This window comes from Hylobates moloch, unplaced genomic scaffold, assembly GCF_009828535.3.
Source record: "Hylobates moloch isolate HMO894 unplaced genomic scaffold, HMol_V3 SCAFFOLD_2, whole genome shotgun sequence".
In the NCBI taxonomy this organism is placed as follows: Eukaryota; Metazoa; Chordata; class Mammalia; order Primates; family Hylobatidae; genus Hylobates; species Hylobates moloch.
This window is the reverse complement of record NW_026652277.1, coordinates 48,044,960-48,063,752: the sequence shown is the minus strand read 5'-3', so window position 1 is coordinate 48,063,752 and position 18,793 is coordinate 48,044,960.

Below are 18,793 nucleotides of genomic sequence, written 5' to 3'. Positions count from 1 at the left end.
TATGACTCTAATGATACAGTTAAAAATATTGAAACATTCCACATGTTAATTTTTCCTCCTGCTATTTAGCTTTTGGCAATATGTTGTTACATTGCATTCTAGGAATGCTAGAGGTAAGGGTTTGTGTGTGTAGAGAAAGAAAGAAAGAAGAGAAAGGACGAAGAGAAAGAAGGGAAAACAGAATGGTATTCTATCAGAATGAACAACACTTACAACTGATAACATTTTAAAATCTATAGCATCGCCTCACAACTTAAAGTAAAGCCTTTCATTTGTAAACTGCTTTGCAGTTTTAAAGTAATTTCATATCGGTTTTATATCATTTTACTTCCAAAGAACTCTGAGACAGTCAGGACAGACAACATTTCTATTTTAAAGATAAGAAAACTGATTTGGAGAAGGCAAATGACTGCCAGCTAATTTGTGGTGGTTCACCAATTAGAATCCCAGCTTTTTGACCCTGTACTGATGCTCTTACCGATTTAAAAACCTATAAAATGTCTTCTCAACATCATACTGAATGGGCAAGAGCTGGAAGCATTCCTCTTGAAAACCAGCACGAAACAAAGTGTCCTCTCTCACCACCCCTATTCAACATAGGATTGGAAGTACTAGCTGGAGCAATCAGGCAAGAGAAAGAAATAAAAAGCACCCAAATAGAAAGAGAGGAAGTCAAACTATCCCTGTTTGCAGATGACACGATTCTGTATCTAGAAAACCCCATAGTCTTGGCCAAATAGCTCCTTCAGCTGATAAACAACTTCAGCAAAGTTTCAGGATACAAAATCAAAATACAAAAATCACTAGCATTCCTATATACCAACAACAGCCAAGCTGAGAGCCAAATCAGAAAGGCAATCCCATTCACAATTGCCACAAAAAGAATAAAATATCTAGGAATACAGCTAACCAGAGAAGTGAAAGATTGCTACAATGAGAATCACAAAACACTGCTCAAAGAAATCAGAGAAGACACAAACAAATGGAAAAACATCCCATGCTCATGGATAGGAAGAATCAATATTATTAAAATGGCCATACTGCTCAAAGTAATTTATAGATTCAATGCTATTCCTATTCAACTACCAACGACATTTTTCACAGAACTAGAAAAAGCTATTTTAAAGTTCATATGGATTCACAAAAGAACCTGAGTAGCCAAGGCAATCCTAAGCAAAGAGAGCAAAGCTGGAGGCATCATGTTACCTGATTTCAAACTATATTACAGGGCTACAGTAACCAAAACAGCATGGTACTGGTACAGAAATAGACACATAGACCCATGAAACAAAATAGTGTCCAGAAATAAGGCCCACCTATGACCATCTGATTTTCAAAAAAGCTGACAAAAACAAGCAATGAGGAAAAGACTCCCTTTTAAATAAATGGTGCCGGCATAACTGGCCAGCCTTATGCAGAATACTGAAGTTGGGCCCCTTCCTTATGCCATATATAAAAATCAACTCAAGATGGATTAAAGACTTAAATGTGAAACCCAAAACTATAAAAACCCTGGAAGACCCAGGAAGGCAATACCACTCTGGACATAGAAACAGGCAAAGATTTCCTGACAAAGATGCCAAAAGCAATAACAACAAAAGCAAAGATTGGCAAATGAGATCTAATTAAACTAAAGAGCTTCTGCACAGCAAAAGAAACTATCAACAGAGTAAACAGACAACCTATAGAATGGAAGAAAATTTTTGCAAAATATGCATCTGACAAAGGTCTGATACCCAGCATCTACAGGGAACTTAAACAAGTTTACAAAAAAAAAAAAAAGAAATCCCATTAAAAAGGGGGCAAGGGACATGAACAGGCACTTTTCAAAAGAAGACATACATTCAGCCCACAAACATATGAAAAACAGACCTGTATCACTGATCGTTAGAGAAATGCAAATCAAAACCACAATAAGATACCATCTCACATCAGTCAGAATAGCTATTAATTAAAAGTCAAGGCTGGGTGCAGTGGCTCATTCCTGTAATCCCAGCACTTTGGGAGGCTAAGGCAGGTGGATCACGAGGTTAGGAGTTCAAGACCAGCCTGGCCAAGATGGTGAAACCCCGTCTCTACTAAAAAAAAAAACAAAACAACAACAACAACAACAGCAAATTAGCCAAGCGTGGTGGTGGTGCCTGTAATCCCAGCTACTCAGGAGACTGAGGCAGGAGAATCGCTTGAACCTGGGAGGCGGGGGTTGCAGTGAGCTGAGATCCTGCCACTGCACTCCAGGCTGGGCGACAGAGTGAGACTCTGTCTCAAAAAAAAAAAAAAAAAAAAAGTCAAAAAGTAACGTGCTGGTGAGGTTGCTTGTGGATAAAAGGAAACACTTATTCACTGTTGATGGGAGTGTAAATTAGTTCAATCATTGTGAAAAGCAGTATGGTGATTCCTCAAAGAGCTAAAAGCAGAACTGACATTCAACCCAGCAATCCCATTACTGGGTATATATCCAGAGGAATATAAATCATTCTACCATAAAGATACATGTACATGTATGTTCATTGCAGCACTATTCACAATAACAAAGACATGAAATCAACCTAAATGCCCATCAATGACAGATTGGATAAAGAAAATGTGGTCCATATACACTGTGGAATACTATGCAGCCATTAAAAAAAGATAAGATCATGTCTTTTGCAGGGAGATGAATGGAGCTAGAGTCCATTATCCTTAGCAAACTAATGCAGGAACAGAAAACCAAATACCGCATGTTCTCGCTTATAAGTGGGAGCTAAATGATGAGAACTCATGAACATAAAGAAGGGAACAACAAACACTGGGATCTACCTGAGAATGGAAGGTGGAGGGTGGGAGGAGAGAGAGGAGAAGACAAAATAACTATTGGGTACTAGGAGGGAGGAGAGAGAGGAGAAGACAAAATAACTATTGGGTACCAGGCTTAATACGTGGGTGATAAAATAATCTGTACAACAAACCCACATGACATGAGTTTACCTAAAACTTCACACGTACCCCAAAACCTAAAATAAAAGTTAAAAAAAAGTCTTCTACAAAACAACAGGCTGCATGCTTCAAAAAGTCACAGTCATGAAAAGCGAAGAAAAGCTGAGAAACTGTTGTAGAATAAAGAAAACTAAAGAAGCACAAAAAGTAAATTGAGTATGTAATTGTAGCTTGGATTTTGGATTACAAAGAAACACATTGCTTTTGTAAAAGACATTTCTGGGACAATTGCCAAAATTTCAATTTGGACTGTATTAGATAGTGTTGTATCCATATTCGATTTTCTGAATTTGATAATTGCAACATGGTTATATAAGAAATTGCCCTTGTTCTCAGGAGACAGACACTGAAGTAGTTAGGGATAAAATGTTGTAATATCTGTAACCTTCTTTCAGTTGGTTGAGGGAAAAAAAATGACAAGAAGAATAAAACACAAGCTCAGCACAGTGGCTCACACTTGTAATCCCAGCCCTTTGGAAGGATGAGATGAGAGGATCGCTTGAGCCCAGGAGTTTGAGGCCAGCCTGCACAACATAGTGAGACCAACTATCTACAAAGAAGATTAAAATTTTAAAAATTGGAAAAATGTTAGCCAGGTGTGATTACACACACCTGTAGTCCTAGTTACTCAGGAATCTGAGGTGGGAGGATTGCCTAAGCCCAGGAGGTCAAGGCTGCAGTGAGCTATGAGTGTTCAAATGCACTCCAGCCTGGGCAACAGAGTGAGACCCAGTTTCTAAAAACAAAGAAACAAAAGGGTGAAAAACATTATGTGTATTAATATACTAGAACTATATATGATATAAAGACAGAAAGAGGTGTGGCAAATGTGAAAGGTATTTACATGTTAATTGTTATATTCTTGTAATTTTTCTGAGGTCTGGAAGTTTTTCAAGATTAGAAGTTTAGGCTGTGCGTGATGGCTCATGCCTGTAATCCCAGCACTCTGGGAGTCCGAGGTGGGCAGATTGCTTGAGCTCAGGAGTTCAAGACCAGACCGGGCAAAATGGTGAAATCCCATCTCTACCAAAAATACAAAAAAATTATTCAGGCATGGTGGCATGTGACTGTGGTTCTAGCTACTCAGGAAGCTTAGGTGGGAGACTCTCTTGAGCCTGGGAGGTGGAGGTTGCAGTGAGCCAAGATTGCACCACTGCACTCCAGACTGGGTGACAGGGTGAGACCTCATCTTGAAAAAAAAGTTTAATAAAATAAATAATTAATGAAATGAAAACTCTCTAAGGAGTGTCATATTGTGCTTTCTAATATTTTTATTACTATAATAATAGTATGTCATGCTGCTGTTTGCATGATTTTTATGACTACAATATACTATTGTCTCATATGTCATTACTGAGAAATAGGATAATTCACAGAAGTGAATTTTCTAAAACACAAACAAAAAAGATAGTAGACCCTTCAACACGGAAATAAATTTTCAGACCAACTTTATGAATATATTAAACATATTTCTGATATTTCAAACAAAATGCAAGGAACATAATCTATTTTTGAAGATCCTGGGTATTTTAAGGGTCAAATTCTCTAAACAACTTATGTGATCATAATTGTTTACCTTGAGGTTACTGAGATGTTTGAGGCTTTTTCATCTAATCTACGGGACCCTCCTACCATTGAGTCCTCCTGTAGGAGATACACGGCCATTCAGATTGCTGCCACTATCAACTCAAGGTCACTGCTGGGCTACTGACTATCCTACGACTGCATTTACTCCCTAATTCTTCTTTCGCTTTTACACTCTCCTATCGAACCACCGAAATCCGGCTTCTGCCTCAACCAATCCACCAAAATAGCTTTTGCCACAGTCACCTATAACCTCTCTGTTGATAAATCCAATGTATACTTTTCAGTAATGTATGTTACTTGATTTCTCAGAAACCTTTGATAACCATCCTATTCTTTCTGAAACCATCTCTTCCCCGTCTTTCAAAGGTCAAATTTTACTGATATTTCTATTTCAACTATTATTCCTTCTTCATCTCCTTGGAGAAAATGGTCTTTTTCCCCTATGTTTTGGTTCCATACTTAAAAAAAAACTATAATATTAAAAAAAACTGTTTAGCTATTGTTACGAATTCTCATGGACAGAGATAGGGGAGAAGAGAAATAAAAAACTGGAGTTAGGCACAGGCTAGAAGAAACTATTATAAACATTTTGTCTAAAAAATGGTGTATTTTCACACTCACATTTCAGACTGGAAGGAAATCTAAGGACATGTACAGGACCAACAGTGACCAACTTTTTCATCTCTTGTTCCTAGTACCTACTAGTGTGCTCCAAAGACTGGTGCCTTGATTTGAAGCAAAGGTTGGAGGAAGCCTGTTTTGGCAGGATTATATCCATACTACCTAGACCTGGGGGAATTAAGATATATCTGTATCTATATATATCTATATAGACATGATGATATACTGATATGGGGTATATATACATACCATATCCCTTTTCAGTTCTAATTGGGCAAAAGGAACTGGCAGGAAGTAGGACAGGAAATGCTTTAGCAGGAAGTTTTCAGACACTACCATCCCCATGTTTCTTCCCTACTCTCGCTACTTTCATCCAATACTCATAGATGGTGGTGGAAAGAATAGCTGGCTGGGAATACAAGGTCTCCTGCCCAAGGCTTAGCAGTCATGATGGGAGTAGAGATTCCAGCAATCCAAAAAGGAAAACTGTCATTATTCAACAAGGATTTATTCAAGGATCATTGCTGCGTGAGACTCTGGTGATTTCCAGACAGCATCTACTCTCCAGGAGTTCAGGGTTCAGTTGAGAGGTAAAGACCTAAAGAGATGCAGTAAGGTAATATATCATGTTAGGTATGGCCATGGGACAGTGATGGGACAAGGCCCTGTTCTCTGCAGTTGTCCAGTTAGGCTACATGGAGGTAAAGCCTCTGTATTGAGATGAAAATTGCGGCTGGGCGCGGTGGCTCACGCTTGTAATCCCAGCACTTTGGGAGGCCGAGGCGGGTGGATCACGAGGTCAGGAGATTGAGACCACGGTGAAACCCCCTCTCTACTAAAAATACAAAAAAATTAGCCGGGCGTGGTGGCGGGCACCTGTAGTCCCAGCTACTCGGAGAGGCTGAGGCAGGAGAATGGCGTGAACCCGGGAGGCGGAGCTTGCAGTGAGCCGAGATTGCACCACTGCACTTCAGCCTGGGTGACAGAGTGAGATTCCGTCTCAGAAAAAAAAAAAAAAAAAAAAGAAAATTGAAGGATAAATGACAAGTTCACTGTCAGGCCTCTGAGCACAAGCTAAGCCATCATATCCCCAGTGACCTGCATGTAAACATCCAGATGGCCTGAAGCAACTGAAGATCCACAAAAGAAGTGAAAATAGCCTTAACTGATGACATTCCACCATTGTGATTTATTTCTGCCCCACCCTAACTGATCAATGTACTTTGTAATCCCCCACCCTTAAGAAGGTTCTTTGTAATTCTCCCCACCCTTGAGAATGTACTTTGTGAGATCCACCCCCTGCCTGCAAAACATCGCTCCTAACTCCACCGCCGATCCCAAAACCTATAAGAACTAATGATAATCCACTACCCTTTGCTGACTCCTTTTTTGGACTCAGCCCGCCTGCACCCAGGTGAAATAAACAGCCTTGTTGCTCACACAAAGCCTGTTTGGTGGACTCTCTTCACACGGGCTGGTGAAATATTCACCAAGTAGGAACTGAGGAGAATGATTAACTCCACCCTCTGCACCTGAGACTTATAAGAAGCAAAAAATAAAATAAATAAACATGTAACTGTGTTTTATATATACCATCAGGTGTTACTTGCCAACAGGGATACATTGTGAGAAATGCGTCATTAGGTGATTTTGTCCTTATGCAAACATCACACAGTGCACTTACATAAACCTAGATGGTAAGCCTGCCTACCACACACCTAGGCTCCATGGCATAGACTATCACTTCTGGCTACAAACCTGTATAGCATGTGACTGTACTGAATACTGGAAGGAACTGCAATACAATGGTAAGTATTTATGTATTTAAACATAGAAAAGGTACCATAAAAGTATAGTATAAAAGATAAAAAATAGTACATCTATACAGGACACTTATCATGAATGGAACTTGTGGGACTGGAAGTTGCTCTGGGTGAGCCAGTGAGTGAGTGGCGAGTGAGTGTGAGGACCTAGGACATTATTGTACACTACTATAGATTTTATAAGCACCATATGCTTAGGCTACAAAAATTAATTTTAAAAATCTTTCTGCTTCAATAAAAAATTAACCTTAGCTTATGTAACTTTTTTACTTTATAAACTTTTCTTAAATACTTTAAGTTCTAGGGTACATGTGTACAACGTGCAGGTTTGTTACATATGTATGCATGTGCCATGTTGGTGTGCTGCACCCATTAACTCATCATTTACATTAGGTATATCTCCTAATGCTATCCCTTCCCCCTTCCCCCACTCCATGACAGGCCCCAGTGTGTGGTGTTCCCCACCCTGTGTCCAAGTGTTCTCATTGTTCAATTCCCACCTATGAGTGAGAAGATGTGGTCTTTTGTTTCCTGTCCTTGCGAAAGTTTGCTCAGAATGATGGTTTCCAGATTCATCCACGTCCCTACAAAGGACGTGAACTCATCCTTTTTATGGCTGCATAGTATTCCATGGTGTATATGTGCCACATTTTCTTAATCCAGTCTATCACTGATGGACATTTGGGTTGGTTCCAAGTCTTTGCTATTATGAATAGTGCCGCAATAAACATATGTGTGCATGTGTTTTTATAGCAGCATAATATATAACCCTTTGGGTATATACCCAGTAATAGGATGGCTGGGTCAAATGGTATTTCTAGTTCTAGATCCTTGAGGAATTGCCACACTGTCTTCCACAATGGCAGAACTAGTTTTACAGTCCCACCAACAGTGTAATAGTGTTCCTATTTCTCCACATCCTCTCCAGCACCTGTTGTATCCTGACTTTTTAATGATCGCCATTCTAACTGGTGTGAGATGGTATCTCATTGTGGTTTTGATTTGCATTTTTCTGATGGCCAGTGATGATGAGCATTTTTTCATGTGTCTGTTGGCTGCATAAATGTCTTCTTTTGAGAAGTGTCTGTTCATATCCTTCGGCCACTTTTTGATGGGGTTGATTTTTTCTTGTAAATTTGTTTAAGTTCTTTGTAGAATCTGGATATTAGCCCTTTGTCAGATGGGTAGATTGCAAAAATTTTCTCCCATTCTGTAGGATGCCTGTTCACCCTGATGGTAGTTTCTTTTGCTGTGCAGAAGCTCTTTAGTTTAATTAGATCCCATTTCTCAATTTTGGCTTTTGTTGCCGTTGCTTTTGATGTTTTAGACATGAAGTCCTTGCCCATGCCTATGTCCTGAATGATATTGCCTAGGTTTTCTTCTAGGGTTTTTATGGTGTTAGGTCTGACATTTAAGTCTTTAATCCATCTTGAATTAATTTTTGTATAAGGTGTAAGGAAGGGATCCAGTTTCACCTTTCTACATATAGCTAGCCAGTTTTTCCAGCGCCATTTATTAAATAGGGAATCCTTTCCTCATTTCTTGTTTTTGTCAGGTTTGTCAAAGATCAGATGGTTGTAGATATGTGGTATTATTTCTGAGGGCTCTGTTCTGTTCCATTGGTCTAAACTATTCCAATCAATAGAAAAAGAGGGAATCCTCCCTAACTCATTTTATGAGGCCAGCATTGTCCTGATACCAATACCTGGCAGAAACACAACAAAAAAAGAGAATTTTAGACCAATATCCCTGATGAACATTGATGCAAAAATCCTGAATAAAATACTGGTAAACCGAATCCAGCAGTACATCAAAAAGCTTATCCACCATGATCAAGTGGGCTTCATCCCTGGGATGCAAGGCTGGTTCAACATATGCAAATCAATAAACGTAATCCAGCATATAAACAGAACCAAAGACAAAAACCACATGATTATCTCCATAGATGCAGAAAAGGCCTTTGACAAAATTCAACAGCCCTTCATGCTAAAAACTCTCAATAAATTAGGTATTGATGGGATGTATCTCAAAATAATAAGAGCTATTTATGACAAACCCACAGCCAATATCATACTGAATGGGCAAAACTGGAAGCATTCCCTTTGAAAACTGGCACAAGACAGGGATGCCCTCTCTCACTACTCCTATTCAAAATAGTATTGGAAGTTCTGGCCAGGGCAATCAGGCAGGAGAAAGAAATAAAGGGTATCCAATTAGGAAAAGAGGAAGTCAAATTGTCCCTGTTTGCAGATGACATCATTGTATATTTAGAAAACCCCGTCATCTCAGCCCAAACTCTCCTTAAGCTGATAAGCAACTTCAGCAAAGTCTCAGGATACAAAATTAATGTGCAAAAATCACTAGCATTCCTATACACCAATAGCAGACAAACAGAGAGCCACATCATGAGTGAGCTCCCATTCACAATTGCTTCAAAAATAAAATACCTAGGAATCCAACTTACAAGGGATGTGAAGGACCTCTTCAAGGAGAATTATAAACCACTGCTCAATGAAATAAAAGAGGAAACAAACAAATGGAAGAACATTCCATGCTCATGGATAGGAAGAATCAATATCGTGAAACTGCCCAAGGTAATTGATAGATTCAGTGCCATTCCCATCAAGCTACCAATGACTTTCTTCACAGAATTGGAAAAAACTACTTTAAAGTTCATATGAAACCAAAAAAGAGCCCGCATTGCCAAGTCAATCCTAAGCCAAAAGAACAAAGCTGGAGGCATCATGCTACCTGACTTCAAACTATACTACAAGGCTACAGTAACCAAAACAGCATGGTACTGGTACCAAAACAGAGATATAAACTTTTTATTTTTTTTAACTTTTTGACTCTTCTGTAATAGCACTTAGCTTGTAACCTAAACACATTGTACAGCTGTATAAAAATATTTTCTTTCTTTATATCACTACTCTATAAGCTTTTTATTATTCAAAGATTTTTTTAACTTTTTTCAACATTTTTGTTAAAAACTGACACAAACACAGACATTACCTAGGCCTACACAGCATCAGGATCATCAACATCACTGTCTTCCATTTCCATGTCTTGTCCCACTGGAAGGATTTCAGGGGTAATAACATGCACAGAGCTGTCATCTTCTAGGATAACAATGCCTTTGTTTGGAATACTTCCTGAAAGACCTGCCTGAATATGTTTTACAGTTAACATTTTTTTATACGTATAAAAAGCACACTCTGAAATAACAATAAGAAGTATAGTAAATACATAAGCCAGTAACACTCATTTATTATCTTTATCAAGTATTAGGTACTGTACACAATTGTATATGCTAGACTTTCAAATGACTGGAAGCTCAGTCGGTTTATCTGCATCAGCATCATCACAAACATGAGTAATGCATTGCACTATGACATTAGGAAGGCTACTATATCACTAGATGATAGGAATTTTCCAGCTCCAGTATAATCTTATGGGACTACCATCATTTATGCACTTGGTCATTGACCAAAATGGTGTTCCTTTTTTTTTTTTTTTTCAGATGGAGTCTCACTCTGTCGCCCATGCTGGAGTGCAGTAGTGCGATCTTGGCTCACTGCAAGCTCTGCCTCCCAGGTTCACGCCATTCTCCTGCCTCAGCCTCCTGAGTAGCTGGGACTACAGGCACGCCTGGCAAAATTTTTTTTGTATTTTTAGTAGAGACAGGTTTTCACCATGTTAGCCAGGATGGTCTCGGTCTCCTGACCTCATGATCCACCCGCCTCAGCCTCCCAAATGCTGGGATTACAGGCGTGAACCATTGCGCCTGGCCCAAAATGTTGTTCTGTGGTGCATGATCTTACGTATTAATGTATATATAGTATATATATGTGTGTGCACATATACATGTGTGTGTATGTGTGTGTATATATATATAGAGAGAGAGACAGAGAGAGAGAGAGAGCCACGTGGGAAGTTGGTAGCAGACCTGAAGAATATGCCCAGCAAGGAAAAAGCTGATTCTGTGTTAGCCATGTGAAGCAACAGGACATTATTCTTCTCAGGGGCTCCTTTGGAGTGTGTGGGAGTATGCCATAAGTCATGGATACAATGGCACATCTTCAAGGACACTAGTGCATTTTGATATTCAAAAATAGATATGTAATAATAGATGCTGGGCATAGTGACTCACATCTGTAATCCTAGCACTTTGGGAGGCCAAGGCAGGCAGCACACTTGAGGTCAGAAATTCAAGACCTGCCTGGCCATCATGACAAAACCTTGTCTCCACTAAAAAATACAAAAGAGGTGGCACATGCCTGTAGTCCCAGCTACTGGGGAGGCTGAAGCATGAGAATCACTTGAACCTGGGAAGCAAAGGTTGCAGTGAGCCGAAATTGCACCACTGCACTCCAGCCTGGGCAACAGAGCAAGACTCTGCCTTAAATAAATAAATAAATAGGCCAGGCACAGTGGCTCAAACCTGTAATCCCAGCACTGTGGGAAGGAGAGGCAGGTGGATCACTTGAGGTCAGGAGTTTGAGACCAGCCTGGCCTACACAGTGAAACACCGTCTCTACTAAAAATAAAAAAATTAGCCAGGCATGGTGGAGGGCAATCCTAGCTACTTGGGAGGCTGAGGTATGAGAATCATTTGAACCCGGGAGGTGGAGGTTGCAGTGAGCCAAGATTGTGCCACTGCACTCCCGCCTGGGAGACAGAGAGAGACTCTTTCATAAATAAATAAATACATACATGCATACATACATACATACATGTAATAGAATAGCAAATGCATGTGAAGTTTTTAAGAAAAACCACACACCTTAAACAATTCTCAGTAGTTTAAGTATTTCACTTTGTCTCCTACCATCCCTGGGAGTTTTCATCTGTTTTCCTTTGCCCTTGCAGGCAAGTCTCTAATCATTTGCAAAGAGAAAGGAAGAACTGCAATTAGATGAGCATTATTGGTACTTTGGTAATTTGTATTTGCCCTTTTTTTTTTCACATTTTAGATCAACACGACATTTTATTTATCTATTTTTTTCAGTGGAAGATAACTTATATTGAGATCCCACAAGCTACACAATGTGTTCCTGGCATTAAGCTCCTTCTTCTTTTGCAGTTCGATCTTTCTTGAGTGGTCCCATGAACGCTTTCTTCTCTTCCATGGTCTGGAAGCGGCCATGGCCAAACTTGGAGGTGGTGTCTATGAACTTAAGGTCAATCTTCTCCAGAACCCGCCATTTGGTCAGCACCAGCGAAGACTTGTAGAGGGTGAGCACTTGCTTCTTGGTTCCCACCACTCAGCCTTTTAGCTGTGACCTATTTATTCATGGTATATATTTTATCATATACCAAGACCTTTTATATCATATGGATTCTGTCTCTGGCCTATTTATTCCATTGAAATTTGGGTTATAATTGCAGGAGACTTAAAATTAATTGAGTAAGCACTGCTAGATGGACGAACAGAAACAGCTCTGGTTTGCAGCTCCCAGCAAGATCAATGCAGAAGGCGGGTGATTTCTGCATTTCCAACTGAGGTACCTGGCTCATCTCTTTGGGACTTGTTAGATAGTGGGTGCAGCCCACGGAGGGTGAGCCGAAGCAGGGTGGGGCGTTGCCTCACCCAGGAAGCACAAGGAGTGAGGGAACTCCCTCCCCTAGCCAAAGGAAGCTGTGAGGGACTGTTCCGCGAGGAATGGTGCATTCCAGCCCAGGTACTACGCTTTTCGCATGGTCTTCACAACCCGCAGACTAGGAGATTCCCTCGGGTGCCAATGCCACCAGGGCCCTGGGTTACAAGCACAAAACTGGGTGGCCATTTGGGCAGACACCGAGCTAGCTACAGGAGTTTTTTTCGTACTCCAATGGCACCTGGAGCACCAGCGAGAGAGAACCGTTCACGCCCCTGGAAACAGGGCTGAAGCCGGGGAGCCAAGGGGTCTAATTCAGCGGATCCCACCCCCATGGAGCCCAGAAAACTAAGATCCACTGGCTTGAAATTCTCGCTGCCAGCACAGCAGTCTGAAGTAGACCTGGGACGCTAGAGTTTGGTGAAGGGAGGGGCGGCTGCCATTACTGAGGCTTGAGTAGGCAGCTTTCCCCTCACAGTGTAAACAAAGCCTCCAAGAGGTTCGAACTCGGAGGAGCCTACTGCAGCTCGGCAAAGCCACTGTGACCAGACTGCCTGTCTAGATTCCTCCTCACTGGGCAGGGCATCTCTGAGAGAAAGGCAGCAGACCCAGTTAGAGGCTCCTAGATAAAACTGCCATCTTCCTGGGACAGAGCACCTGGGGGAAGGGGTGGCTGTGGGCACAGCCTCAGCAAACTTAAACGTTCCTGCCTGGCCAGCTCCAGCACAGTGCTCGAGCTCTGCTAAGGGACAGACTGCCTCCTCAAGTGGATCCCTGACTTCCATGCCTCCTGACTGGGAGACACCTCCTAGCAAGAGTCAACAGATATCTCATACAGGAGAGCTCCAGCTGGCATCTGGCTGGTGCCCCTCTGGGACAAAGCTTCCCGAGGAAGGAACAGGCAGCAATATTTGCTGTTCTGCAGCCTCCACTGTTGATACCCAGGCAAACAGGGTCTGGACTAGACCTCCAGCAAACTCCAGCAGACCTGCGCAGAGGGGCCTGTTAGAAGAAAAACCAACAAACAGAAAGGAAGAGTATCAACATCAACAAAAAAGACGTCCACACAGAAACCTCATCTGAAGGTGACCAGCATCAAAGACCAAAGGAAGTTAAATCCATGAACATGAGGAAAAACCAGCACAAAAAGGCTGAAAATTCCAAAAACCAGAATGCCTCTTCTCCTCCAAAGGATCACGACTCCTCACCAGCATGGGCACAAAACTGGATGGAGAATGAGTTTGATGAATTTACGGAAGTAGGCTTCAGAAGGTGGGTAATAACAAACTTCTCCAAGCCAAAGGAGCATGTTCTAACCCAATACGAGGAAGCTAAGAACCTTGGAAAAAGGTTAGAGGAATTGCTAACTAGAATAATCAGTTTAGAGAAGAACATAAATGACTTGATGGAGCTGAAAAACATAGCATGAGAACTTCATGAAGCATACACAAGTATCAATAGCCGAATCCATCAAGTGGAAGAAAGGATATCAAAGATTGAAGATCAACTTAATGAAATAAAGCGTGAAGACAAGATTAGAGAAAAAAGAATGAAAAGTAACAAACAAAGCCTCCAAGAAATATGGGACTATGTGAAAAGACCAAATGTACAATTGATTGGTGTACCTGAAAGTGACGGGGAGAATGGAACCAAGTTGGAAAACACTCTTCAGGATATTATCCAGGAGAACTTCCCCAACCTAGCAAGACAGGCCAACATTCAAATTCAGGAAATACACAGAACACTACAAAGATACTCCTTGAGAAGAGCAACCCCAAGACACATAATTGTCAGATTCATCAAGGTTGAAATGATGGAAAAAATGTTAAGGGCAGCCAGAGAGAAAGGTCGGGTTACCCACAAAGGGAAGCCCATCAGACTAACAGCGGATCTCTCTGCAGAAACCCTACAAGCCAGAAGAGAGTGGGGGCCAACATTCAACATTCTTAAAGAAATAATTTTCAACCCATAATTTGACATCCAGCCAAACTAAGCTTCATAAGCAAAGGAGAAATAAAATTATCTACAAGAGGGATTATTTATAGATACCTCTCAAAGCTTGCACCAATATATTATTACATTATAAATCCAAAAAAGAGAGCAGAATTTCCCAAAAATGTTTGACCACAGGAGTTTTATTTTAGTACACAAACTCCAGAGCCATATGGCCTCCTTTGTTTAAATGCTGCCTCTAGTAACTGTGGCATCTTGGACAAGTCACTTAATCGTTCTGTGCCTTAGTTTCTACATCTGAAAAGTTGCAATAATAAAAGCACCTACTTTATTGGGTAGTTGTGAAGCTTCAATGGGTTAGCACGAGTGAAGTATTTGCAGCAGTACCTGCCTCATAGTAAACACCACAAAGTTTCGCTATTGTTAGAGCATTAGTTTTGTGTTGCTGTTATTCCTTATTCCGGTTGTCATTATTTTAGAGGACTACACATTAACATCTCAGTGATCTAGAACAAATGGGGCAATGTGAGAAACTGTGCTATATCTTGATCAGTAATTACCCAACCTAGTGAGTGTGAAAACAACAGATTGCTATCCCTCCCACCTGAGATTCTGATGCAATTGGTCTGTAATAGAGACCAGGAATTCAAGACCTGTATTTCAAAACTCTAGGAAACTTTCTCGCCTCAGCATGTGAGAACTTTGGAGGTTTAATGAGCGATGAGAGAGGCTAGAATCCCACAATGGCTCGTGGACTTAATCCATGGCACCACCAATTGAACAGTCTGTTAAACTACTCATTTATTGTAGTGGTTTAAGGCAGCTGCAAGGAAACATGAGTGAGGCCTTCCAAAAGGGTTATTAGTATCTCATGGTCCAGAGCAGTGTGGAGAAGGGCAAAAAAATGGATAATAGGTATGGGAAGAGACAACAATAAAATAATTTGCACCAAAGATAAATGCATTTCACTGTTTTCTAGATATTGTCAGTGTCCCTGCCACACATGTTATACCATTCTGCAATCCTAACAGCAGCAACCAATAGTGACTGTTTCTCCAAAGTCTCCCCCACAGAATGAACTATTGCACCTTTGGCTTTCTGCCTATCAGGGTGAAATATTTTATGTTAGTATAATTATAATTTGCATGGCCTTAATTTGCATATTCTCTTTATATGTTTAGGTCTATTTGTATTTATTCTTTTGTAAACTATATGTCTTTGAATTCTCTTTGTCACAAGTGTAAGCTGTTCCATAACAGCTTATGCTATTATGGGCTATGTTCATAAACCACTCAAAGAGCTACAGAAAATAGAATGAAGTATAGTCATTTTCATGATCACTTGCCCTTCTTATTGCTAAAGGAACCAACAGAGCACCAAAGAGACCTTATAGCTGTTCCTCAACGGGAGTAGACCAGGCTATTCCCTAGTTCATCCTGGTAGCAACAGCCAGCTTTCTTCCTCAGGCAAACCAAAATATCGTAAGTCTCTTGTTTGGAGAAATGGGAGACTTGGTCCATATGTTTAAAGGGTCTACATCATCTGTCATTTTCTTAATCTTGGAAGGAAACATAGATTGACTTCAAAATGTTATATTTTTTCATGTAACAAAGAGAAATGTCATGATAAATCAAATGAATCAAAAGATCAATTTCACACAATTGTGATATTTTGTAAACTGAATATGGGTACTTAACGTATTGTGAAAATTAAATTGCTTGTGGTACTTAAGCATTGAATTAATCAAAACTCCTCTAATTCAAAAATGTTATCAATCTGCTAAGCATAATACATTTATATAAGGTCTGAAAAAATAGCCCTTATTTTTAATTATGGTTTGTTATTGTGTTAATTACACTGGCCAACAAAATTAGAACTTAGTTATTACACTTGATGGAGAAGCTTATATCATCCATAACTACAATTGAACCCAACATGGGAAAAGCCACTGGTTTCAGCTGATATGGAATTAATTTATACTCTGAAAAGCTTACTAACTGGAAGGTACTTGAAAGTTATTATATTGATTATAATATCATAAATATCTAAAATAATGGATTTTTTTTTCCTGAGCACACACATATTTTCTTTCTCTTTTATTCCTAATTCAGGGGTAAGCAGAAAGGACACTATTATCTACCCACTCCGCATGGGCTCTCATCCAATAAAAGGGACACAGACACTAAAGAATGATCATACAAAACACTAAATACATCATTTCCCATTAGCACAGCACACATCTTATTCCTGGTAGTAGAAATTAGGCCATGCTAATGTGAGAGTCTAATAATGAGAGCATAAAAATTAATACACATCACTAAGATGAGTTTCAAGTTTCCAAGAATCAACCTAAATCTCTTTTTAATATGCAAACTGGTAGAAGATGCTAGGAGGCTTTTGGTGAAAGAAGAAGAAAGAGTAGAGTGATGGTTAATTTTACCTGTACACTTGGGTGAGCCACAGTACTCAGATATATGGTCAAACATTATTCTAAATGTTTCTGTAAAGATTTCTTTTAGATGAGATTAACATTTACAACAGTAGACTGAGCAAAGCAGACTATCCTCCATAATGTGGGTGGGCCTCATCCAATCAGTTGAAGGCTTTAATAGACGAAGACTGAACTTGGCCATGCACTCTGGCTCATGCCTGTGATCCCAAACTTTGGGAGGCCAAGGCGGGCAGATCACTTGAGATCAGGAGTTCAAGACCAGCCTGGCCAACATGGTGAAACCTCGTCTCTACTAAAAATACAAAAAAAAATTAGCCAGGCATGGTGGTACACACCTGTAATCCCAGCTACCCAGGAGGCTGAGGCATGAGAATTGCTTGAACCCAGGAGGCAGGGTTGCAGTGAGCTGAGATCACACCACTGCACTCCAGCCTGTGTGACAGAGCAAGACCCTGTCTCAAAAAAAAAAAAACGAAAAACAAGAAAAATAAAACAAAACAAAAAAACAAGAAAGAACAAGACTGAACTCCCCCAGAGAAGGAATTCTGCCAGCAGACTGCTTTTGTACTCATACTGCAGCATCACCTCTTCCCTGAGTCAACAACCAGCCTGCCTACCCTGCAGATTTCAGACTTGCCTGTCTCCTCCACAATTGTATCAGCTAAGCTAATTCCTTGAAATAAATCTCTCGAGTGGGGGATCCAAAATGGCCAATTAGAAGGAGCTGCGGTCGGCACTCATGGAAAGGAATGAAAAGGGGTGAGTAAATTCAGCACCTTCAACTGAAATATCCAGGTTCTTACACTGGGACTAACTAGGCAAACAACTCAAACCACAAACAATGAAAAAAAGCTTTTGGGATTGGGGAGGACAACAGCCCACCCAGGAGTAGCATAAAGCCAAAGGAACTCCCATCCCCACCGAGGGAAGCAGTGAGTAATTGTGCAACATAGTCTGGGAAACCACGCTTCTCCCATGGATCTTTGCAATGTGTGGATCAGGAGATCCCCTCATGAGCCCACGCCACCAGGCCTTGGGTCCAATACACAGAGCTGTGTGGAGTCTTGGTAGAGCAGCCACTCAGGCACACACAGAGTTTTATATACTGCAGCCCCAGGATTCCCAGTGAGGTGAGAAATCCATTCATACATATGTCTAGGAAGGGGGCTGAATCCAGGGAGCCAAGCAGCCTCGTTCTGCATGTCCCACAACCATGACACCCCACAAGTTAAGTCCCACTGGCTTAGAATTCCAGCCAGCTGATGACAACAGACTGGAATCTGTCTGAGACAGGTCTGAGTTCCCAGGGAGGATGGGCAGGCGCCATCTCTGCAGTTTGGTTGACTCAGCTATTCCAGCCTGCCAGCTCTGGAGAATACAAATGATCCAGAGAAGGAAGGGTACCCCCAGCACAGCACACCTGCTATACCAAAAAGCAACCAGACTGCTTTAAGCTGGTTGCTGATCGTGTTCCTCCTGATTGGGTAAGACCTCCCAACAGGGGTCTCCAGCCACCTCCTACAGGTATGTTTTGGCAGCAACAGGTCAGTACACCCCGGGGATGACGCTTCCAGAGGGAAGAGCAGGCTGCCATCTTTGCCGTTTCATGGCCTTCATTGATGATACCTCCAGGTATGGGAAAAACTGAGGTAATAGGGTCTGGAGTGGACCTCCAGCAAACCACAGCAGCCTTATGATAGAGTAGCCTGTTAAAAGAAAAACAAACAGAAAACAACAACAACAACATCAACAAAAGAGACTCCACAAAAACCCCATTCAAAGGT